The sequence below is a fragment of the Anoplopoma fimbria genome, unplaced genomic scaffold (assembly GCF_027596085.1).
Source record: "Anoplopoma fimbria isolate UVic2021 breed Golden Eagle Sablefish unplaced genomic scaffold, Afim_UVic_2022 Un_contig_13620_pilon_pilon, whole genome shotgun sequence".
In the NCBI taxonomy this organism is placed as follows: domain Eukaryota; kingdom Metazoa; phylum Chordata; class Actinopteri; order Perciformes; family Anoplopomatidae; genus Anoplopoma; species Anoplopoma fimbria.
The window spans coordinates 1-8,905 of NW_026554419.1; the positions used below are offsets into that span (position 1 = coordinate 1).

General features: G+C 40.8%; 1 long non-coding RNA gene across 3 annotated transcripts; it reads right to left on the reverse strand.

Moving 5' to 3' along the window:
- Nucleotides 1-6: 6 nt before the first annotated feature.
- On the reverse strand, nucleotides 7-8,435 carry LOC129088614 (uncharacterized). 3 transcript variants are annotated; one of them, XR_008531035.1, is made up of 7 exons: nucleotides 8,269-8,435; nucleotides 7,372-7,545; nucleotides 4,666-4,838; nucleotides 3,831-4,004; nucleotides 3,305-3,345; nucleotides 3,063-3,109; nucleotides 7-1,100 (listed from the first exon to the last, which is right to left on the reverse strand). It is a non-coding gene; the product is annotated as an uncharacterized LOC129088614 (long non-coding RNA). The 3 variants fall into 3 exon arrangements; XR_008531036.1 differs by lacking the exon at nucleotides 8,269-8,435 and adding an exon at nucleotides 7,735-8,250; XR_008531034.1 differs by lacking the exon at nucleotides 8,269-8,435 and having other exon boundaries at nucleotides 7,372-8,245.
- Between the last annotated feature and the right edge of the window lie 470 nt (nucleotides 8,436-8,905).

Genomic DNA, 8,905 nt, shown 5'->3' on the forward strand with positions numbered 1-8,905 from the left:
GTGAGCCAGTGTGGGCGGATATGCCCAGAGCTCCAACCAGGCCGCTTATAGCTAAAACAAGCACCGCCTGCTACTTTAATATTTGACCAATAGGCTCCCTAAAGGAGAACCTATGAAATCCGCTGCGCACCTTGTGTTAAGCGCCTTTTTTACTTTGGTACTCTAACTCTGTTAGACATCCATAATTAGGACCGTGCACGTATAAATGCCGGAAATGTAATACTCTCACTAAGCTTGCAATAAAGCGTTTTGACTTTAACTCAACTGTTTCTCTCTGGTGTCTGACGAATCCTAAACACAACAAAAACCTCAAGTCAAACCTGCTAAAGACACTTAAATGTACTAGTGTAAAGCTTCCCTATGACTGACTTAAGATAACATGACACGCAATGCATTATGGCTGAAATATGACACTTCACAGAAAAGTGAAAAATGTGAAACAGTGACACAACACTTTCTCTTTATACATTCATGCAACAAACTGAACATGTGATAAAATATAATAAAAGATAAACAACATAAATCCAACGGTCGTTAGATATAAAGACACATGTAACAACTTCACATTTAGGCAGCTGTGAACTAAAGAAGCAGCGAACCTCCGTCTGAAGTGTAGTAAAGTTTCTTAAACCTGCATTCTCTCTAATGTCCATCAGGGGGCGACTCCTCTGGTCGTATAGAAGTCTATGAGAAAATGACTCTACTTCTCTCTTGATTTATTCCCTCAGTAAACATTGTAAACATGAATCTATGGTCTCAATCTCTAGTTTCAAGTCTTCTTCAAAACATGATAGTACATTTAGTAAATCATGGTACATTTAAAAAAAAAAAAAGTAACATCTTTAAAAAAACAAAAAACATGTTGCATTAAAGAGCAAACAATTCCTTTTGTACAAAGAGCGTATTTTGGTGACTGAGTGATTTTCATTAAAATAACTTTTCTCGGCATGATATAGGTGTGATGCCCTGCTTCCGTTTGCAGTTGATTGGAGGAGGCTCTCATTCCATTGGACAGTCCAGTACAGCAGCTCCGCCTCTTGAGCCATAACACCACTCCAGTCAAAGCACACTGGAACACACCTGGACTGGGACACCTGGACCTGTAGGTCACAGAAGTTCTGGCCTGTTAGTCACATGATCCATTTGCATGTGCAGCAGGCAGCATGATGACACACAGAGGACCAACCCAGTCTCTTTAAGTCGAGACCTCAGCAGAGGAAAAGATGTTGGCGGGGACATGTTATGCTTTCTTTAAAGTCGGTGGGATACGTCACCGCTAGTGGGGCAACGGATCATAAAACTCACAGCTCGGATCTGATCACAGATCAGATCATTAGAAGAAAAAAGGGAGAAAATATAACTTTTAGATCCCTGATCACTTTTTTTTGCAGCCAATACTTGTCAGTAAACCATCAAAAATAATAAATGTTTTTTTTCTTCATAAAACATACAATTCAAATGATATTAAAATATAAAAAAAAATATATATTTTCATTGATTAAAACAAATCTAGTCATTAGTTCTTAATGATGTGTTATAATCTGTTTAGAGCTAGTGTTAGGAAGTTAAACAGCTCATAATTCATCTCTAATATCTATTCTATATTAATGTGAAAACATCTCCTTCAAACTACTGGATTTATTCGTTTATCACCAACACTACATTTTACCAGATTACACGTGAACACATGATAACGTCATCATTGTCACAGAACAGAGCTGAACGCATCATAATGTAACTGAACACAGCCTCCGTTTGTTAGCCGTTAGTGGTGCGTTACTAGCTCTCCTCCTGTTAGCCGTTAACGGTGTTGCTAACGTTACTAGCTCTTCTCCTGTTGATTTAAACACAGATTGGTTGTTTACAATGTAACATTATCAGAGATCAGAGACTAGAAAAGCATAAATTATGTCCTGATCTCATATTTTACCTAATATTGGAGGAAAACGATCATCAGTAAAACTTTATTTCACACTGTGTTGGTAAAGCTGTGTAATTAATTGGATCACGGTTCAACAATGGGGGCTGCACGGTGGTGTGGTGGTTAGCACTGTCGCCTCACAGCAAAGAGGGGCCTGAGTTTAATTCCCAGGCTAGACGGCCTTCCGTGTGGAGTTTGCATGTTCTCCCTGTGTCAGCATGGTTTCTCTCCGGATTCTCTGGCTTCCTCCCACAGTCCAAAGACATGCAGCTTAGGTTAATTAAAAACTCTAAATTGCCCGTAGGTGTGGATGTGAGCGTGAATGGTTGTTTGTCTCTATATGTCAGCCCTGCGATAGTCTGGCGACCTGTCCAGGGTGTACCTTGCCTTCGCCCAATGACCAACCTGTTCAAATCAAAACATGGGTTTGGTTTGGACTTTACTGATAACACGGTATCTATTTAAGAGGGCAGAACCTGCGTTAATGAGAACTTCATTACTAATGTCTCATCAGGGTTGCTGCATACCTTTTGAAATAGAATGTATTGCTTTATTTACATTGAGTGTTGAGCTTTGACTAACTAACAACAGACTCTTGTTTAGAATCAAAACCGTTAAAGAAGTTGTAGTAGTGTTGATATGATCACCTGTATGAACATTCAGTAGTCTGCTCAGGTGACAAGGATGTCGCCTGGAATTAGGAAAGGCACTGTTGGTTATTTTAATAGAAATGCCAACTTACTTAAAGTACTAAATGGTCAATACTCTTTGAAAACACAATCTGTCTGTATTTCGCTCCTGATTTATTAACGCAACAGCAACACATCGAGAGCTCAGAGGCCAAGTTCAACACTGAGATGTCCAAGTTTAGGAAAATAATTGATATTATAAAGATCTTCACTGCACACCATTAAATGGGATGCAGTTGAACTCCAGTTAAGATGATTATTACAAAAGCGACTGGTTATATTATAATGCAATAGGAAACAAACCACCAGGTGGTATCAATAGAGCTGATGTATTAATGCAGCCTAATGCATTCAATAAATGTCTCAGAGATGGATCCTTGATAAATGTCAGAGTAAAGTCATTCTATGTTTTTACTAGATGACTTCACACTGTACAACTGCTCCTCTCTCACCTATTTGTTGTCCTTAGCCACATTTTCTTTCACATTCGGTTCGGCATCTGATGGAGAGAAGAAGTGAAAGAGGGAAAATTGAATCCAAAATGCTTGAATATTCTCCAGATGGGATGTTAACAGCTCCACAAAAAAAGGGAATTGAAAAAAATGTTTGTTGTACATGAGGACATGCTCATTTTAAGATCAGACTTTAATGTACAATAGTTTGATCGATGGAGGACACCGATTACAATACTCACATTTTGTGTGTTTGTCAGCTGTGATCAACTTGTCGTCCATCCTGTCGAGATAAAGAGTGATGGAACAAGTTTTAATTAACTGTATGATCTTTGAGTTAGCCAGCATCAGAGTCCTGACAAAAACTGATTCAATGCCTTCACCGCAAACACAACAAACTACCCATTTCGCTGTCTGAAAAAAAACATTGCAACTTAATGTAAAGAGATGAAAATATGGGATGAAAAAAATAAGAAACTGATCTTAGTGGGTAAAATCAGTGATTTGTTGTGGTAGGCTAGGTGGGCGATGGTACAGTTCCTACCCAACACTGCAGAAACCCAGCGCATGATTACCAGTAGTACCTCTGTTAATTTGGCTGTGAGGGTTGTTATTTGCGTTGCTGCAACTGCAACTTGTACAGGATGGTTGGAGCCACAGTGGAAGGGGGAGATGGAGGGATCCCCCATTGGAGTAACACATTGACCTCTATGTGTTTAGTACAATACTGCTGAAACCAGCATGGACAGACTAAAACCCTCTACTGACCTCAGAGTCTCCAGTCTGCAGTGTGGACTCTGCAGTCCAGCAGACAGCAGCTTCACATCTGAATCCTGCAGGTTGTTTTCTCTCAGATCCAGCTCTCTCAGATGGGAGGGGTTGGACTTCAGAGCTGAGGCCAGAGAAGAACAGCTGATCTCTGACAAACCGCAGTTTCTCAGCCTGAATGAAGAATAAATGAAGAAGATAGAAATCAATTTATGATCCAATCATATGTGATCAGGCTTTAAATGTGTAGCTCAACATGACTATGTATCAATGATCTTTTCTCTTTGTGGATCATCATCATGTCAGCCTTCTACAGACATCATCCAGATGTCACCACAACATTCATACACCTACTGATGTCAACACAGATTAATTACATGCTGCTGATCTCAGTCAAGTCTGGAACTAGAAGATCAATACTATATTGATCCTTTGAAAAACTGCATTTGGAAATATGACTTGATCTCTGTGTGCCTCTATGTGTTTGTGTGTCCTTAAAGATAAATATCAATGATTAAATGTTATTTGTGAAAACACATTTTAATGAACAGAAACCAAATAAATATTTCTACTTCATTCAGTAAACTTTATCAATTTAAAACCAATATTAGTTCAGAGAATCTTCTGTATACAGATGTGACCATTTACCAAAATTATAAACATTACTTTACTCTATCAACTAACAAAGACAAGTCTTTTGTGACTGCAGATTAAATTTAGTTTAAGAAACATTGAATATGAATAAATTAAATTTTCAACTTTATGGATGTAAGTTATGTTTGTACGTAAGATCTACAATAAACAGTAAATAGTAACAGAGAGACAAGGAACTGACCACAGAGTCTCCAGTCTACAGAGTGGACTCGCCAGTTCAGCAGACAACAGCTTCACTCCTGAATCCTCCAGGTTGTTGTTACTCAGCTCAATATCTCTCAGATGGGAGGGTTGGACTTCAGAGCTGAAGCCAGAGAAGAACAGCTGATCTCTGACAAACCGCAGTTTCTCAACCTGGATAAAGAATAAATGATGTAACTTTAGACGACAACGTTCCTTCTTTAAATCAAGATGTCGGTTAAAAACTGTAAAATACAAACAGTGAAAAAAAGCTCTCATTAATATTAATGACAACGTGCTGCAACTTCAATAAAGACGTAGTGACTCCACCTCTTAAACTTAAAAACACAGAGAAACTGATTGAAGATTCAACTCAAGGTCCAAAGTTTCAAAGATGTTAAATAAGTGGAACAATATGAACAATATTTATTTCATAATAGTGGAGTCATAAAATCAAAGCATCTTCAGTTTAAACTATTCAGTCAGTATAAACATCATATAGATTCATAAACATGTTGGATATTTGTTGAAATAGAGATTCTTTATATATTGATGTCGGGGTCACGGCCGTGTCTCCAGTCGTTCTTGTGTTTCTTGTGTCTTCTCTTTGTCTCCTGTCTTCTGTCCTCCTGTCTGTTTCTCTCTCAGGCTCTGTGTTGTGGGCGGCTCCCTGATTGCTGTCCTGCCTCCTCACCTGCTCAAAGCCACACACCTGCAGTCCATCACCTTCTCATCTCTGCAGTAGATCCACCCGGTTCTTCATCCTCTCATCTCCAGATCCATGACTCAGTAATAGAGGAAGTTTCACGTCTCAGGCCGCTTGAGTCGTGTTTGTTCTGATTCTCTTCTAGTGTATTTCTCTGAGCCACAGGATCACTGTCCACGCTCTCATCCCTCGCTCTGCCTGGTTTCACTGTCACCAGCTCCCCTCTACCTCTGCCGCCACCAACCGGATCCCCCCCACACATCCATCTTCATTCTCTGCGTCCAGTCAGTAAAGCTTCCTTTATCCTTCCACCTCTGAGTCAGTGTCCTACATCTCGGTCCCTGTTGATCGTCACTGTTCATTGTTACCAGCCATGATGGAGACGCTGGTGTTGTCTTCACCTTGTGAGTCTGTGTGTGTGTCACCATGGCAACATGTGGTCCTGGAGACAGCGACTCTAGCAGGAACTACCACAGAGGAGGGTTGAGGACGTTACCAGGTGTTAATACTTCTGTCTGTCTGTCTGTCTGTCTGTCTGTGGACAGATTTAGTCTCTGCCATAGAGTCTTCACCATGTGAGATGCAGTCACAGAACTTAACAGGTGTGTAGTTGAGATCCAAGTAAAGATGGGTGTGGTCAGAGCAAGGGGACAGGAAGTAGGGGGGAGGAGGTAGGAAAGGAGTCATTGGCCCCTCCACTTTAAGCCCCTGATCTGATTTAGCTTCACAACTGGTGTGATCCCATCATAAGATGGTCTGTAGTTTTTATTATTATCATGTATTAGAATAAACTTGATGGGGAATAAAAGATGAAAATCAAGTGTTGCAGTGGTTCAGAGTGAATCCTCCAGTGTTGTATTCTTCTTGTTTTAAATGTGTGGCTCAACACTGCTTTGCCACAGTCAATGGACTAGACAACGTCAAATAGTCTGTTTGATCTCAGTAAGCTGGTCCAATTCTATAAATGCTAAGGAAAGGTGCTTCAGTGCTTCCTTTCTCATCTCCTTTAGCATAGGGAACACTGGACCTTCCTTTATGAAAGGAAAGGAGACAATGACGTCACATAACTGTGCCACAAACTTTCAGCAGCAACGTTTAAATCCACGTCCACGGTCTCTGTTTAATTGTTCACTATTGACACATTGAAAACATCCTCTTAGGAGAGTGATTTTGTGTTGGACAAGAATCCTTACTTCAATTGTACAGCAAGTCACTGAACTCATTTTTGTATGTGTTATAAATAAAGTTGTGTTAAAAAACAAACATCTGTAGTCAAGTGTAAGTCAGACTGACAGTTCTTGCAAGTGAAGCAATGCGAAAGTGTCTTAAAACGTGCATTTCTCTACTGTCCATCAGGGGGCGACTGGGGGAGGTCTATGAGAAAATGACTCTACTTCTCTCTTGATTTATTCCCTCAGTAAACATTGTAAACATGAGTTTATGGTCTCAATCTCTAGTTTCAAGTCTTCTTCAAAACAGCATGATGTTCATTTAGTAAATCTACAATTTAGAGTCAAATAAAACCATAAAAAAAGGTATGCTTTAGGGCGGGGCTACACAGTGATTGACAGGTCTCTACAAGAGACGTATACAGGTATTTTTATGGCGTCACTCCTCCTCAGTCCAAATATAGTCACACAATATAATCGCAGAACTCAAGGCTTCAAAACAGCAGACCACAAACCAATCAGTGACATTACGATGACTACGTCCACCTCTTATAAACAGTCCATGGTGTAAATGCAGTGGGATTCTCTGAGCACCGCTGTCGACTTTTCCTAGGTCCTTATAAACTCTCCTTCACATCTTTTCTTGACCTTATTAAGTTTTCCATCAAGGTCAAGGAGAAGTGGTGAGGAAAGGACATAGGACATCACTTTGTGGACTATTCCACCTCATCCACAGTGTGGATCAGAAGAATATCAACCTGATGTCTGTGGTTTAGTGTCAACACAACTTTCACATCATATTATAGAACAGAAGTAAAGAATGGTGTCTGACCTCAGAGTCTCCAGTCTACAGTGTGGACTCTCCAGTCCAGTAGACAGCCGCTTCACTCCTGAATCCTGCAGGTTGTTTACACTCAGATCCAGCTCTCTCAGATGGGAGGTGTTGGACTTCAGAGCTGAGGCCAGAGAAGAACAGCTGATCTCTGACATCCAGCAGTCCCTCAACCTGAATAAATAATAAATGATTAAGATAAAAATCCATTTATGATCCAATCAGATGTGTTCAGGTTTTAAATGTGTAGCTCAACATGACCATGTCCTAATTAATGAGCTTTTCTCTTTGTCATTGGGTTATTGTGGATCATCATCATGTCAGCCTTCTACAGACGTGTCACCACAACATTCATACACCTACTGATGTCAACACAGATTAGGACATCCGGGCTGACGGAGTTGCTCCAGAGAACGGACATGAAGACGACCAGATAGCCGAAGCTCATCTCAAAGTTGGAGATCTGGCAACTGGGGCTCTGGAGGTTGGAGATCTGGCAACTGGGGCTCTGGGGGCTTGAGCTCAAGCCACTTGGCCGACAGGACACGTGCCGCTGGAGTCAGCCAGACCGACGACAGGATCCCTGGAGCTGGAGTCGGCTTTACCACCGACAAGACACATGAAGAGGGAGTCTGCCAGACCGCCGATAGGATACGTGGAGCAGGAGTCGGCTGGATCACCCTCACCACTTTCTGATATGAAAAAGATCTCCCTCACACATTCTACAGCCTCATCAGGACTGACATCACCTTCACTGACTGATGGACCACAATGTGAGTCTGTGGAAGCTAAACATTCTTCTTTTAATCACTTCATTTCTCTACTTCCTGTAACTTCAACAAATATTCAGCATTTGTTTTCAGTCAAATCCTGAAAACTTACAGTCAATGAACTGACCTCAGCGTCTCCAGTCTACAGTGTGGACTCTCCAGTCCAGCAGACAGCTGCTCCACTCCCAAATCCTGCAGGTGCTTGTAACTCAGGTCGAGCTCTCTCAGATGGGACGGGTTGGACTTCAGAGCTGAGACCACGACTTCACAGTGAGTCTCTTCGAGTCGACAGCCAGAAAGTCTGTCATGACACAAATATGACAAAATATTATTATGATAGGACACATAATATTTACTTTTTGCTTCCTGTTTTGATGAATATTTGCTCTTCACATCAGTGGTTCAGCTGATCTTATCTCACTGTGTTTCACATGAAACAATAACTCTCTGCACTCTCTCTTGTACCTGCAGACTTTAAATCTTTGTTTTTCTTTCATATGCAGGTGAAGGGAGAAAAAATGTTGTTACATTGAATAATGTCCAGTCTGTCAGTGTAATCTGATCCCATGTCTGTCTCCACAAAGTTAGCATGAGTCCAATAGCAGCTACCTGCTGCTGTCAGGTTCAACTCCATCAATGGGAAAATGAAGTGACTGCAGAAGAACGTTACAGGACTGCATTTGAAATGACAAGAACATCTGTGAAAAAATACAACCGACACAAAATGTTGTATTAAACAACTGGAACACTATTCTAAGAATAAT